Source organism: Pseudorca crassidens, chromosome 8 (genome assembly GCF_039906515.1).
Source record: "Pseudorca crassidens isolate mPseCra1 chromosome 8, mPseCra1.hap1, whole genome shotgun sequence".
NCBI lineage: Eukaryota > Metazoa > Chordata > Mammalia > Artiodactyla > Delphinidae > Pseudorca > Pseudorca crassidens.
In genome coordinates this window covers 93739427-93754982 of record NC_090303.1, presented here as the reverse complement: position 1 = coordinate 93754982, position 15556 = coordinate 93739427, and the positions used below count along the sequence as shown (strand labels likewise).

Here is a 15556-nt window from a genome sequence, read left to right as displayed (position 1 = left end):
TGTATGGGACAAGCTGAGCCTGTAGCTGGGGACCCAACAGGCTGCAGAAAGTAGAAGCAGCACCCACACCCCAACATCAGGAGAGAGAATACCCCCATCTTGGTTTATGGATCTGGGCGTGTGGGGGCCACTGTCACAGCAAGCCCTGTGACCAATAATCTAACTACCACAGAGGCGTGCTTACAGTTTCCTCATAATTGTTAAAGACTCTGCTTGTTAAAGAAGTGTATTTTGGGGATTCCCTAACGGTCCAGTGGGGGTGACCGGGTTCAATCCCCTTGTCAGAGAACTAAGATCCTGCAAGCAACCAGATCCTGCTACGCAACCAAAAAAAAAGAGAGAGAGAGAAAAGCGTATTTTCACCGCAACAGCTGATATCATTATCTCAACTGACCCTTCACTCCGTGCTTTACTGCGTGTTCTGTACACAAAACTCCCAACAGTATCTCCTGGCTGTTCCTCCTCCCAGAGACTCATCAACTGGCTATAGGCAGACTTCAAATATTTCACTGATCTTGGCCTTGCGTCCAGCCCTGAAATAAAACGTGAAACAGCTCGAACATTCTGTCCCGGCCCACACCCGCCACTTCCACAGGCCCCTCGCCATCCCCACACAGGGATTTTTTTTTTAATAATTAATTTATTTTTATTATTTATTTATTTATTTTTGGCTGCATTGGGTCTTCGTTGCTGTGTGCAGGCTTTCTCTAGTTGTGGCGAGTGGGGGCTACTCTTCGTTGCGGTGCGTGCGCTTCTCATTGTGGTGGCTTTTTTTTTTTTTATTCTTATTTTTTTGGCTGCGTTGGGTCTTCATTGTTGCGCACGAGTTTTCTCTAGTTGCGGCGAGCGAGGGCTACTCTTTGTTGCGGTGCGCAGGCTTCTCATTGCGGTGGCTTCTCTTGTTGGGGAGCACGGGCTCTAGGTGCGCGGGCTTCAGTAGTTGTGGCGCGTGGGCTTCAGTAGTTGTGGCTCGCAGGCTCTAGAGCACAGATTCAGTAGGTGTGGCTCATAGGCTTATTTGCTCCACAGCATGTGGGATCTTCCCAGACCAGGGCTTAAACCCGTGTCCCCTGCATTGGCAGGTGGATTCTTAACCACTGTGCCTGTGGTGGCTTCTCTTGTTGTGGAGCACAGGCTCCAGGTGCGTGGGCTTCAGTAGTTGCAGCATGCGGGCTCAGTAGTTGTGGCTCGCAGGCTCAGTAGCTGTGGCACACGAGCTTAGTTGCTCCACAGCATGTGGGATCTTCCCGGACCAGAGCTCGAACCCATGTTCCCTGCATTGGCAGGCAGATTCTTAACCATTGGACCACCAGGGAAGTCCCCCAACACAGGGATTTTATTGCCAGTCTCACAGCAGTGGACAGTGAACAGTGCCCTCTACATAGGAGACCAGGGATTCTTCTGAAAGAGGAATGAGAAAGCTGTAGTGTTTTTGGCAGTTTTTTCCAGCTCAAACACATGCTAACCCATCTGTGGCTGAGGAAGGGCATTTTTTAAAAATTTTATTTTATTGAAATATAGTTGATTTACAGTGTTGTGTTAATTTCTACTGTACAGCAAAGTGATTCGGTTATACATATATATATATATGTTCTTTTTCGTATTCTTTTTCATTATGATTTATCACAGGATATTGAATACAGTTCCATGTGCTATACAGTAGGAACTTGTGTTTATCCTTTCTATATATAATAGTTTGCACCTGCTAATCTCAAACTCACAATCCATTCCTCCCCTCCCGCCCTCCCCCTTGGCAACCACAAGTCTGTTCTCTATGTCTATGAGTCTGTTTCTGTTTTTTTAGATAGGTTCATTTGTGTCATATTTTAGATTCCACATATAAGTGATATTGTATGGTATTTGTCTTTCTTTTTCTGACTTATTTCACTTACTTCATATGATAATCTCTAAATTCATCCATGTTGCTGCAAATGACATTATGTCATTCTTTTTTATGGCTGAGTAATAGTCCATTATATATATACCACATTTTCTTTATCCATTCATCTGTCAATGGACATATAGTAGCTGTGGCACGTGGGCTCAGTAGTCGTGGCTGAGCCTACATGCCACATGTCTTGGCTATTGTAAATAGTGCTGCTATGAACACTGGGGTGCATGTATCTTTTTGAATTGTAGTTTTGTCTGGATATATGCCCAGGAGTGGGATTGCAGGATCATATGGCAACTTTATTTTTAGTTTTTTGAAGAACCTCCATACTGTTTTCCATAGTGGCTGCACCAATTTACGTGGGAAAGGGCATGTTGGGTGCTTTTGCATCGTATTGGAAAAGGAAGATCAGGGCCCAAGACAGGAGAGAGAGGCTCCTACTGCCCCTGAAGATCTGCAGGGCCAAGGGAAGGTAGGACAGGGTGCTTGAGGAGGGGGCATGTACTTGGTCATTTTCTTTCTTTTTCTTTCTTTCTTTCTTTCTTACTTTCTTTCTCTCTCTCTCTCTCTTTTTCTTTCTTTCTTTCTTTTCTTTTCTTTTCTTTCCTTTTTTTAGGGCTGAAAGAGCAGTGATTTGTTCTGAAGCAGCTTCAAAGTATCTCTGAATCACACTGTCCTCTGGTACTGGAAAAAGTGGTTTTCCATATGAAGAAGAGGGACTTCCCTGGTGGTCCAGTGTTAAAGAATCTGCCTTCCAATGCAGGAGACTCAGGTTCGATCCCTGGTCGGGGAAATAAGATCTCACATGCCACGGGGCAACTAAGCCCGCACACCACAACTCCTGAGCCCGTGCACGTCAACTAGAGAGCCCTCGTGCCACAAACTACAGAGCCCACGTGTTCTGGAGCTCACACGCCACAAATAGAGAAAAGCCCACGTGCTGCAAATAACACCTGATGCAGCCAAAAAAAGAAAAAAGAAAAAGAAGAAAATAGGGCCCCCACCTCAGCCCATGCATACGAATTAATTCCAGATATCCAGCAAAGTATGTCAGCTGTCAAGAGTGTGGATTCTGGGCATGGTGTGGGTTCAAATCCTGGCTCCCCTCTCACCAATTGTGGGGCTTGGAGCAAGTTATTTAATGTCTCTGTCTCAGTTTCCTCATCTATAAAATGGAAAGAATATTTTATGAGGTTTACCTTTTTTTTTTTTTTTCTTTTTTTTTTGGCCACGCAGCATGTGGGGTCTTAGTTCCCTGACCAGGGATCAAACCCATGCCCCCTGCATTGGAAGCACAGAGTCAACCACTGGACCGCCAAGGAAGTACCTGTGAGGTTTAAATTAGTTAATATGTTGTGAACTTGGTAACTAACTAACTGCTGGTAAAACAAATTAATGTGTAAAAAGCTAAATCCAATACTTTTATTTCTTATTTCTTTTTTATTTTTTAAAAATTTTGGTCGCACCGTGCAGCTTGTGGGATCTTAGTTCCCAGACTAGGGCTCGAACCTGGGCCCTCAGCAATGAGAGCGTGGAGTCCCAAGCACTGGACCACCAGGGAATTCCCATAAATCCAACACTTTTAGAAGACAATATGGGGGACTTCCCCTGCGGTCCAGTGGTTAAGACTCCACCTTCCAGTGCAGGGGGAGCAGGTTCTATCCCTGGTCAGAGGGCTAAGATCCCACGTGCTGCGCGGTGCAGCCAAAAAAAAAAAACCGACAATATGGGAAAATGCCTATCTGACCTCAAGGCGAGGAAGAATTTTTTTGACAAGACATAAAAAGTGCAAATTATAAAGCAAAAGACTGAAAAGCTTTAATATAGTAAAAATAAGAACATCATAGAGGGAGAAAGATGGATAAATCATGGTGTATTGATACAATGGAACACTGCTTATCAAGGAGGAGACATAGACTGTTGACCCAGACAATGAACCTCCCAGTGTGTGGAGTAAAAGAAGCCAGAAAGAGAATAATGCACATGGCATTATTCTCTTCATATAAAAATCCGAAAAAAGGCAAAACTCATCTGTGATAATAAAATTCAGAAAGTGATTGTGGTGCTGGGATGAGAGAATTGACTAAAAGGGAGAAAGAACAACGGACAATCCGGGGTGGTGGGAATCTTCTATATCTTGATTTGGGTGGTGATCACATGGGTGTACACAATTGTCAAAATTCACTGAACAACAATTAAGTTCTGTGCATGTTATTTTTTAATATAAATTTATTTTATTTATTCTGTGTATGTTTTTTTATATAAATTTATTTATTTTTGGCTGTGTTGGGTCTTCATTGCCGCGCGCGGGCTTTCTCTAGTTGCAGAGAGCAGGGGCTACTCTTCGTTGCAGTATGCGTGCTTCTCATTGTGGTGGCTTCTCCTGTTGCAGAGCACGGGCTCTAGGCACATGGGCTTCAGTAGATGTGGCACACGGGCTCAGTAGTTGTGGCTCACGGGCTCTAGAGCACAGGCTCAGTAGTCGTGGTGTACGGGCTTAGTTGCTCCGCGGTATGTGGGATCTTCCCAGACCAGGGCTTGAACCCATGTCCCCTGCATTGGCAGGCAGATTCTTAACCACTGCGCCACCAGGGAAATCCCTGTGCATGTTACTGTCTGTACATTTATTTCAGTTTTTTAAATGCAATTTAAAAAAAGAAGCACGGCGGAAAAAATCTTTACTTCATCAAAGGATACCATTTTGTAGAGTAAAAAGATAAGCCACACCTGGGGGAAGATATTTGTAACATATAGAACCAACAAAGGATTAGGACCTAAATATATGTAAGTAGCCCCTAGGCTATAAGGGGGCTTATAACAATAAGAAAAGACAACAAGAAAAGACAAACAATCCAACAGATAAATAGGCAAAAGAAATGTATAGTGGGACTTCCCTGGTGGCACAGTGGTTGAGAATCCACCTGCCAATGCAGGGGACAAGGGTTCGATACCTGATACAGGAAGATCCCACATGCCACGGAGCAACTAAGCCCGTGCACCACAACTACTGAGCCTGCGCTCTAGAGTCCGTGAGTCACAACTGCTGAGCCCAAGGGCTGCAATTACTGAAGCCTGGGCACTCTAGGGCCCGCATGCTGCAACTTCTGAAGCCTACGCACCTAGAACCCGTGCTCCACAACAAGAGAAGCCACCGCAGTGAGAAGCCCGTGCATCGCAACGAAGAGTAGCTCCTGCTCGGCACAACTAGAGAAAGCCTGTGCACAGCAACGAAGACCCAGCGCAGCCAAATAAACAAAAAGAAAATATCAATTATACTTAAAAAAAAAGAGTATAGTAATTTCATAGAAGAGGAAGTACAAATGATCTATAAACAGACGAAAGTATTTTCAAATACAATATTGATCAGAAAAATGCACATTGAAACCACTACGTGTTACCATTTCAAACCTCCCACATGATCAAAAATTAAAGTCAGACCATTTTTTAAATTGAAATATAACTCACTTCACATACCGTAACATTTACCCTTTTCACGTGCAGAGTTTGGTGGCTTTTAGCACAGTCACAAAGTTGTGCAACTATAACCACTGTTTAACTGCAGAACACTTTCATCACTTGAGAAAGATTACATCTTTTTCAAACTGCTGTGGGCAGCGGCTTTGGCCTTGGCCTGGAGTTGGAAGAGCAGGGGCTTGGGAACGTTCAGGTCCTGCTGGGTGTACAGTTTAAAATGTAGGAATCGGGGGGCTTCCCTGGTGGCGCAGTGGTTGAGAGTCCGCCTGCCGATGCAGGGGACACGGATTCGTGCCCCGGTCCGGGAAGATCCCACATGCCGCGGAGCAGCTGGGCCTGTGAGCCATGGCCGCTGAGCCTGCGCGTCCGGAGCCTGTGCTCCGCAACAGGAGAGGCCACAGCAGTGAGAGGCCCACGTACGGGAAAAAAAAAAAAAAAAAAATGTAGGAATCGAGAGCAACAGGATATGACAGAAGTAAATGGTATAGCCGCTGGAAAACCGACATTACCAAGTAAAGCAATTGATTACCAATGACCCAGTAATCCCACTCCTAAGCATACACCCAACAAAATGCATGCCTACGTGTATCAAAAGACATGTACAGGAGTATTCAGAGCAGCATCATTTGTAATAGCCAGAAACTGGAGGTAATGGAATATTCATCAACAGTAAAATGTGTAAATCAGGTGTGGGATAACCATACAGTGGAACACTATGCAACAGTGAAAAATCTATAACCTACATCGTATGCACCAATACAGGTTAATCTCACAAACATAAGCTAAAGCAGCAAGAAACAGAGGATATGAGTAAGATTCCACTTAAATCGAATTTTAAAACAGGCAAACCTAATAATGTGCTGTTTAGGAATCCGTGTGCAGCTAAAAACAAATGTAAAGAAAACCAAAGGAAAGATTCAAACAAAATGTAGGACAATGGTTTACTTGGGACCAGGATGTGTTATCGAAGAGGCACATGGCGGGGAAGGGGGGAGGGATAAATTGGGAGATTGGGATTGACATATACACACTACTATATATAAAACAGATAGCTAATAAGAACCTGCTGTATAGCCCAGGGAACTCTACTCAATACTCTGTAATGACCTATATGGGAAAAGAATCTAAACAAGGGTGGGTATATGTGTATGTAAAACTGATTCACTTTGCTGTACAGCAGAAACTAACACAACAGTGTAACTCAACTATACTCCAATAAAAATAAAAATAAAAAAAAAAAGGAAGAAGAGGCACACAGGGCAGGACTTCTAGGATATGATAATATTCTACTTCGTGATATGGGTGATAGGTGCCTGGGTGTGTTTTGTTGGAGGAAAACTTCCTCTGAGCTCTTAGGGTCTGTGAATTAGACTAACAAAAGACAGATTGTCAGGATAAAATGTACACAGTTTTTATCAATATTTATGTGCATGGGAGTTGACAGAAAATAAGTGAAAATCAAAGAAATGGTGGGACTCAGGGGCTCATATACCATTTTAACAAAGGAAACATGGTTTGGGTTTCAAAGGACGATAAACTGTGGAGAAGGGACTAGGAAATATATGGGGGAAGCTAATGACAGATAAGGGTTATGTTAGTGAGATTTGGTTGTGCAGACTCACCCCAATGCTGGTGCCTCCACCTCTGTAATAATAGTTGCATTCCTCTTTCTGGTACCTTCACAAGGGAAATATATATCCTGCTTTTAGGAGGAAAAGGGGCAGAAGGACAGAGAACCCTTCCTGCATCTGTTGATTCTCAATTGCCTTCAGCTCAAAATAATCTTCATTCCAGAATGGCACATTTTGGGGTAGCATAGACTGTTCTCCTTCAGTTCGAACTATGCACGTTGTTTTTACACACTCTTCTGTTTGCATGCATGTGCGTGTGCGCGCGCACACACACACACCAGAAAGAAAAGTTGTCACCCCCGTTGTTTTTTTTGTTTGTTTTTTAATTCATTTGATTGCACCAAGTCTTAGTTGCAACTGGCAGCCTCCTTAGTTGCGGCATGCATGTGGGATCTAGTTCCCTGGCCAGGGCCCCCTGCATCGGGAGGGCGGAGCCTTAACCACTGCGCCACCGGGAAGTCCCACTCCCTCACCAGGAAGTCCCACTCCCTGAGTGTTTTGTGTAGGCCCAGCAGATGGACATCTCACTGGCAAACTGATAATGTCCTATAGCCTCACCTGGGGGAGAGGAAGAGATAAATTTCAGCCACCCCTCTGGATTCTTACCTGTCCCCTGGGAAGGCCCTGGCACCAAAAGGACAGTGAGGTTTGGGAGAGAGGGAGGCATGGAACATCCTCACCCAGCTCTGCCTCCGGGTGACGGTGGAACTTGGGGCACAGCTCCTCGCCTCCAGCCCTTCCATTTCCCCATCTGTAAAGTAGGTGAAGAGGTCCCTTCTTAATTATTTTTTATTCTTTGGCCACGCCATGTGGCATGTGGGATGACCTTAGTTCCCCAACCAGGGATCAAACCTGGGCCCCCTGCATTGGAAGTGCAGAGTCTTAACCACTTGACCACCAGGGAGGTCCCTGAAGAGGTCCCTTCTGACCCCAGACTTGACTACCTGCTGGAGCACCTGTGGCCGGAACCAGGAAGTGTGTCTATAAGCCCGGTCAGGGCGGGATCCCAGGGCCTTCAGCTGATGGGGCCACTGGGCAGATGCAAGAGGGAGGGAGCAGCTGGAGGCCTTGGCAGGACAGGTGGGGTGTGAGGAGGGAGGAAGCACACTGAGCTAGAGCCCAGTGTATCCCAGGCAGCTAACAGCTGAGCTGGTCTTAAAGTCAGGGCATGCCTCAACCAGTCTTAGCAGCTATTTATATCTCATACACCTCCTTATTTGGTAGCTGCCTGCAGTGCCCGGTACTGGATCCTCTTTCCAGTGATGTCTGCCTTCCTGATGAGCACACTGGGCTCCTGGTGCAGCTCTGACTCACACAGGGCTTCACACAGAACAGGCACTCGACTGTGTATGTGTTATCTGTTCCAAATACTCCTAAACCCATTCATATTTTTGAAATTTCTAATTGTGTTAAGTTACACATAATACAAAATTGGCCACCTTAAGCGTTCCTGAGTGTAAAGTTCGCAGTGGTGAGCACATTCATACTGTTGTGCAACCATAGTGACATCCTTCATCTCCACAAACTTTTCACCATCCCCAACTGAAAATTGGTACCCATTCTCCCAGTTCCCTGCTTCTCCCCTCCCCTGGCCTTGACAACCTCCATTCTACTTTCTGTCTATGAATTTGACTAGTTTAGGTACCTCATATAAGCAGAATCATGCAGGATTTGTCCTTTTGTGACTGGCTCATTTCACTTAGCATAATGTCCTCAAGGTTCATCCATGTTGGAGATGTGTCAGAATTTCATTCTGTTTTTTTTTTTTTGCGGTACGTGGCCCTCTCACTGCTGTGGCCTCTCCCATTGTGGAGCACAGGCTCCGGACGCGCAGGCTCAGCGGCCATGGCTCACGGGCCAGCCGCTCCGCGGCATGTGGGATCTTCCCGGACTGGGGCACGAACCCGCGTCCCCTGCATCGGCAGGCGGACTCTCAACCACTGCACCACCAGGGAAGCCCTTCATTCTGTTTTAAAGCTGAATCATATTCATTGCATCGTATTAGTTCCCAGACTAGGGATCGAACCCATGCCCCCTGCAGTGGACATGCGGAGCCCTAACCACTGGACTACCAGGGAATGTTAAACACGTTTTGTTTTATCCATTCATCTGTTGATGGACACTTGGATCACACCACACATTTTTACATTTCAAATGCAGTGTTGGAACCAGAATCCCCATTGCCAGAGTATAATCAAATGGAATCGGCCAGCTTTCTATCTTTCTATTTATTTTTTATTTTAAAATTTTATTTATTTATTTATTTTTGGCTGCGTTGGGTCTTCATTGCTGCTCGCGGGCTTTCTCTAGCAGCGTCAAGCAGGGGCTGCTCTTCATTGCGGTGCTCAGGCTTCTCACTGCAGTGGCTTCTCTTGTTGCGGAGCACGGCCTCTAGCTGCGCGGGCTTCAGTAGTTGTGGCATGCAGGCTCAGGAGTCATGGCTCACGGGCTCTAGAGCGCAGGCTCAGTAGTTGTGGCACATGGGCTTAGTTGATCCTTAGTTGTGGGATCTTCCCAGACCAGGGCTCAAACCCATGTCCCCTGCATTGGCAGGTGGATTCTTAACCACTGCGCCACCAGGGAAGTCTCAGCTTTCTATTTAAAGCCTGAAGCTTTTCATTGATTTAGGGCAGGATCTGATGACCAAGAAAGATTTTATGACAAGTGGCATTTTCTTGGGGGGTCTTGGGCTCACAGGATGATTGTCCCTGAAACCCCTAGAGAATGGGCTATAAGAGCAGTGGCTGGAGGTAGAGCAGTTAGGGGGGCTGAAAAGACCTGGGTATAAACAGTAGAGAAGGTATCTGGGATTTTTTTTTTAAGTTGGAGATATATATATATATATATATATATATATATATATATATATATATATATATATATATTTAAGTCTAGTTGATTTACAATGTTGTGTTAGTTTCAGGTGTACAGCAAAGTGATTCAGTTATGCATACATGTATATCTAATTTTTCTTCAGATTCTTTTCCCTTATAGGTTATTACAAAATAATGAATACAGTTCCTTGTGCTATATAGTAGGTCCTTGTTGGTTATCTATTTTATATATAGTAGGGATTTTTTTTTTTAAGGTAGGAAATGGCCCCTGAGGGTGAGTGCATGGAAAACTGGAGTCAGGGTGGTCCCCGTGGATTTGATTTGCTTTTTTATTTTAATCTCTAAAGTGAGTTAGTTTATTTTATTTATTTATTTTTAACATCTTTATTGGAGTATAATTGCTTTACAATGGTGTGTTAGTTTCTGCTTTACAACAAAGTGAATCAGTTATACATATATCCCCATATCTCCTCCCTCTTGCATCTCCCTCCCACCCTCCCTATCCCACCCCTCTAGGTGGTCACAAAGCACCGAGCTGATCTCCCTGTGCTATGTGGCTGCTTCCCACTAGCTATCTACCTTACGTTTGGTAGTGTATATATGTCCATGTCTCTCTCTCGCTTTGTCACAGCCTACCCTTCCCCCTCCCCATATCCTCAAGTCCATTCTCTAGTAGGTCTGTGTTACCCCTAGGTTCTTCATGACATTTTTTTTTCTTAAATTCCATATATATGTGTTAGCATACTGCTTTGCTTTATTTATTTTTTTGGCCATGCTGCGTGGCATGTGGGATCTTAGTTCCCCGACCAGGGATCGAACCCACGCTCGGAGTCTTAACCACTGGACTACCAGGGAAGTCTCCCCGTGGATTTTAAAGACAACTGACCTTCTGGTCTGGCCTGGGGTGGAGAGACTGCGGGGCAGGTGCCAGAGTCCTTGATGAATGGTCAGGACCCATTTCCTTGACTCAGTTAACAGGGTTGATTTGTTTTTCGGAACAGCTTGTGTGGAGAAACCTTGCCTGGGACTCAGAATCATCCCAGTTAGAAGGGTAGGTAACCACGGTGAAGCTGGCAGCTCAGGACTCAGAGCTACCTTTCTTCTGCTGCTAGATTGTGATCTGACCACCTGCACCGGCGCCAGGCTCCTGCCCAAGACCTTCCCAGGGCTCCCCACTGCCTGCAGGCCAAGTCCAACCCCTCCCTGCCCTCCCCACCTCCCCCAGAGCTGGCTGCAGCCTGCCCTTTCCTGCCGAGGATTTTATGCTTCAACAGTGAATGTAGAACTGCTTCCAGCTGCCCTCCTCCACCATCCGGTCCCTGAGCTCCACGCCTGTGCATCTGCAGTCTGCAGCAAGGGCACACGGCTGGCTCAGCTCATGTGGCACCTTCCCTGCTACCCTCACTCTCAATCAGTCTGGCATAATGGCTGCTTCTCTGACCTCTGACAGCACCTTGCAGGTGCCTCTACCACTGCACATTCCCAGTAAAATGTTCTGCTTTGGGGTCTGCTTCCCCTCTTAGCTTCTAAATTCCTTGAGGACAGGTGCTGCTACTTTTCACCTTTGTTTCCCCCATTCATTCACTCATTAGACATATATTTATTGAACTGAAATGATGCACCAGACACTGCTCTAGTTTGAATGAATGCATGTCCTGGGATTGGACCTTTTTGACATTCATTCATTCATTCATTCTACACATATTGAGTGTCATAGATACTGGTGGTACAACAGTGAACAAATATAAATACAGTCCCTGCTCTCAAGAGATTTTGGGGGGAAGACCGACATTCAGATAATCATACACAAACAAACATAATGTTTCCATCATGACAGGTGTTATGAAGGATGGGGAATTGGAGTGTGAGAGTGGATCAGAGGGGTTGGACTTGGTCAGGAGCCTAGAGAACACTTCCCCAAGAAAGTGATACTTGAGCTGAGGTCTGAAGGTTGGGGAGAGGAGGGAATAGCATTCCAGAGAAGGGAATAGCATGTGCAAAGCCTTAAGTCATACATTGGTTAGAAACGCTTTTGGCTTCAAGAAACAAAATCTGACTGCCAGTGGCTAAAACAATTGGGTGTTTTTGTTTTTTCTCATACAACAAAAAATATGGAGGTGGTGGCTGCTGGCACTGGGCCAGTTCTTGCACTCTGTCTTTGAGGCTCTTTCTGCTCTACCATCTTCTGTACATTACTTCTTGTGCTCAGGCCTGTCCTCTTATGAGCCCAGCTCCAGACATAAGGATGGTTTTCAAAGGCAGGAGGTAGGGAGGACCAAGCAGAAGCCTGACTTATCCAGAAAACCCAGGACATCTTTCCCAGAGGCCTCCCTGCAGCCTTCCCCTCATAGCTCCTTGGTCTATGATCATATGACCATCCCTTGGTGCAAGGGATGCTGGGAAAGCTAGTATTTCACTTCTGTGGTGGGAACAGGCAAGGGAAAGAAGGTTGGGAATAGCTTGGTACCGATACATAGTGGGAGGGAGCAAGGCAAGTTCTAGAAACTTAGTAAAGGGAGCTTTGTAGAGACATTAAAGCTGGCTGGGTACGTAGGGGCCAGTATTAGTTTGCTAGGGCTGCCATAACAAAGTACCACAGACTAGGCCGCTTAAGCAATGGAAATGTATTGTCTGACAGCTGGGGAGGCTGGAAGTCCCAGGGTTGCTTTCTTCTGGGGCCTCTCTCCTTGACTTGCAGATGAACTGTATCTTCATATTGTCTTTCCTCTTTGCTTGTCTGTGTCCTAAGTGCCTCTTTTTTTTTTTTTTTTTTTGCGGTACGCGGGCCTCTCACTGCTGTGGCCTCTCCCGTTGCGGAGCACAGGCTCCGGACGCGCAGACTCAGCGGCCATGGCTCACGGGCCCAGCCGCTCTGTGGCATGTGGGATCTTCCCGGACCGGGGCACGAACCCGCGTCCCCTGCATCGGCAGGCAGACTCTCAACCACTGCGCCACCAGGGAAGCCCTAAGTGCCTCTTCTTATAAGGACACCAGTCATTTTAGATTAGGGGCAACCCCAATGACCTTATATAACCTCAGTTACCTCTTTAAAGGTTGTGTCTCCAAATACAGTCACATTCTGTGGTGCTGGGAATTGGGGCTTCAACACAGGAATTTGGGGGAGAGAGGGCCACAGTTCAGTCCATAACAGGGCCAAAATTTGTAAGGCTCTGTAGATCCTACTAAGGATTTAATTCTCATTCTAAAAGTAACCAGAGGGACTTCCCTGGTGGTGCAGTGGATAGGACTCGTACTTCCAATGCAGGGGCCCCAGGTTCGATCCCACATGAATGCCACAACTAAGATTTCACATGCCACAACTGGGGAGCCCACATGCTGCAACTAAGGAGCCCGCCTGCTGCAGCTGAGTCCCAGTGCAACCAAATAAGTAACTAAATATATATATATAAATGATGTTTAAAAAATAAATTAAAAAATAATAAAAGTAACCAGAAACTATGAAAAAGTTTTAAGCAAGAGAATGACACAGCATCTTCAGATTTAGATCACTGGCTACAATGCAGAGGATGGAATGGGATGAGCCAGAGTAGATGCCCACAGACCAATTACCAGGCCACTGAAATAGCCCAGCAAGAAATGATGATAGCTTAGAGTAGTGGCAGTGGAGATGCAAGAGGGCAAATTTGAGATAGATTTCAGAAGTGAAAAGGCCAGGACTTGGGCACAGGGGGGCTTTGGGAAGAGGGAGAGGAAGGCATCCGTCGCCTCTGGGCCTGGCTGGTGGTCCTGCATGGGAACCAGTGCTCAGGAAGCCTGGCCGCTGCTGTGAGAGGCAACAAGGAGCTGCAGGCACCGAGCTGAGGTGGGGTCAGCGAGGTGAAGGCTCCTCTGCGGCTTGGGGGGCTGGTGGTCTTGTACTGCTCTTCAAGGGTGAGTCCTAGGAGCTCAGATCCCCGTCCTATGAGGACACATAAAGTGAGTATTCTCTGCGCAGCTCTCTGATCAAAGGGCATTAGTTTCATCTGTCAATTACCTGTGCATTTTTATATTTTGGAAAATAGGCACAAGATGCTATGAGATATATATTAGATAATGTGGGGACCCACTCAAGGCCCCAGAGTTGATATCAAGATGATTTTAAGCTAAAGACATTTAAGATTCAACAGATGCAGAAAAAAAGCTTTTCTGAGTTTTCCTTACCTAACTAAAATCAGCAACTGCTAGGAAATGAGGATACCATAAATCCCCTTAATGGCCCTCAAGAAGGCAGAAATACAGTGCATACCCATGTAGACAATCATTATCACAAACCTTCTTATCTCTCACCTGTTCTAAAAACCCACTGGGCTTCCCTAAAGAAACCTATTGGGTTTTTCCCATAGAAGCCTTCTCTCTCCCTCCCTTTTCCCTACTAAGTTAGGTGTATAAGCCTTTAATTTTAGCCATTTAAAAAGCCAGCTACTTCTTTCGCTGGCTACTCTTATGCGTATGAAACAAACTCTTTTCTCCTGTTAATCTGTCTTTTATCAGTTTAATTTGCATGTCCTAGATAATGAACCTAAGAGAGTAGAGAAAGTTTTTTTTTCTCCCATGTAATTACCAAATCCAGAATGCATTGCCGTAATCCTTCAGATCAAAGCTCCCTGCTACGTGTGAAGCCAGAAGGATAAACAGACAGAAAGCTAGAAAGACACTCTGTACCTGTGATTATTTGAGAATGAAAAAGGAGTCTGTGTTGTCCCTCCCCTCCCCTCACAGTATCCCTTTGTCTCCTCCCTTCAGGTAGCCACACCAGGATGCCCGCTGCTTCGGTGCAGTTTCAATAGGTTTGATAACTTCTGCCTGGCTGGTAGACTCACACCCAAAGCATGCTGTGAACTGGTGTTAGGAGGAATCTGCTCCTCGGGACCCTGTCTCTCACTCTCTCTTCCCATTTCTCCCCAGCCAGCCTGCCCCATCTCTGGCCACACTCAGCCTGGCTCAGTGGGCTCCAGCCACACTGGCATTGGCAGTTCTTGGATTATATCAAGCATGACCCCATCTCAGGGCTTCTGTACTCGCTGTTCCCTCTGTCCTGTACACTATTCCCTTAGATTTTCAATTGGCTTATTCTTGCCAATCCTTTAGGTGTCTGTTCAAATATCATCTTAGAAAAGCCTTCCCTGGACTTCCCTGGTTGCGCAGTGGTTAAGAATCCGCCTGCCAATGCAGGAGAGATGGCTTCGAGCCCTGGTCTGGGAAGATCCCACACACCGCAGAGCAACTAAGCCCATGGGCCACAACTACTGAGCCTGCGCCCCTAGAGCCCATGCTCTGCCACAAGAGAAGCCACTGCAATGAGAAGCCCGCATAATGCAATGAAGTATAGCCCCCGCTCTCTGCAACTAGAGAAAGCCCGTGCAGCAGCGAAGGCCCAACACAGCCAAAAATACATAAATAAATAAATTTATAAAAAAAAAAAGAAAAGAAAAGCCTTCCCTGATGATCCTATCTAAATGAATGAATAAGTGAATACATTTACTGATGCCATCATTCTAAGACTGTGGCCCATTTAGACTGTACCCAGAAGAAGCTTTTTCTTAAAAAGACAAACAAACAAACAAAATTCTGTTTTTTAACCAAATAAGGCTAAGGAATTGTTTTTTTAATTGATTTATAATATCGTGTGAGTTTCAGGTGTACAGCACAGCTATTTACATATATATATACACACACACACATATATATATGCTTTTTTAGATTCTTTTCCCTTATAGATTATTATG

General features: G+C 45.6%; 1 non-coding gene across 1 annotated transcript; it reads right to left on the bottom strand.

The window, feature by feature from the left end:
• Positions 1-7827: 7827 nt before the first annotated feature.
• TRNAG-UCC (transfer RNA glycine (anticodon UCC)) lies at positions 7828-7900 on the bottom strand. The gene has a single exon. It is a non-coding gene; the product is annotated as a tRNA-Gly (tRNA).
• Between the last annotated feature and the right edge of the window lie 7656 nt (positions 7901-15556).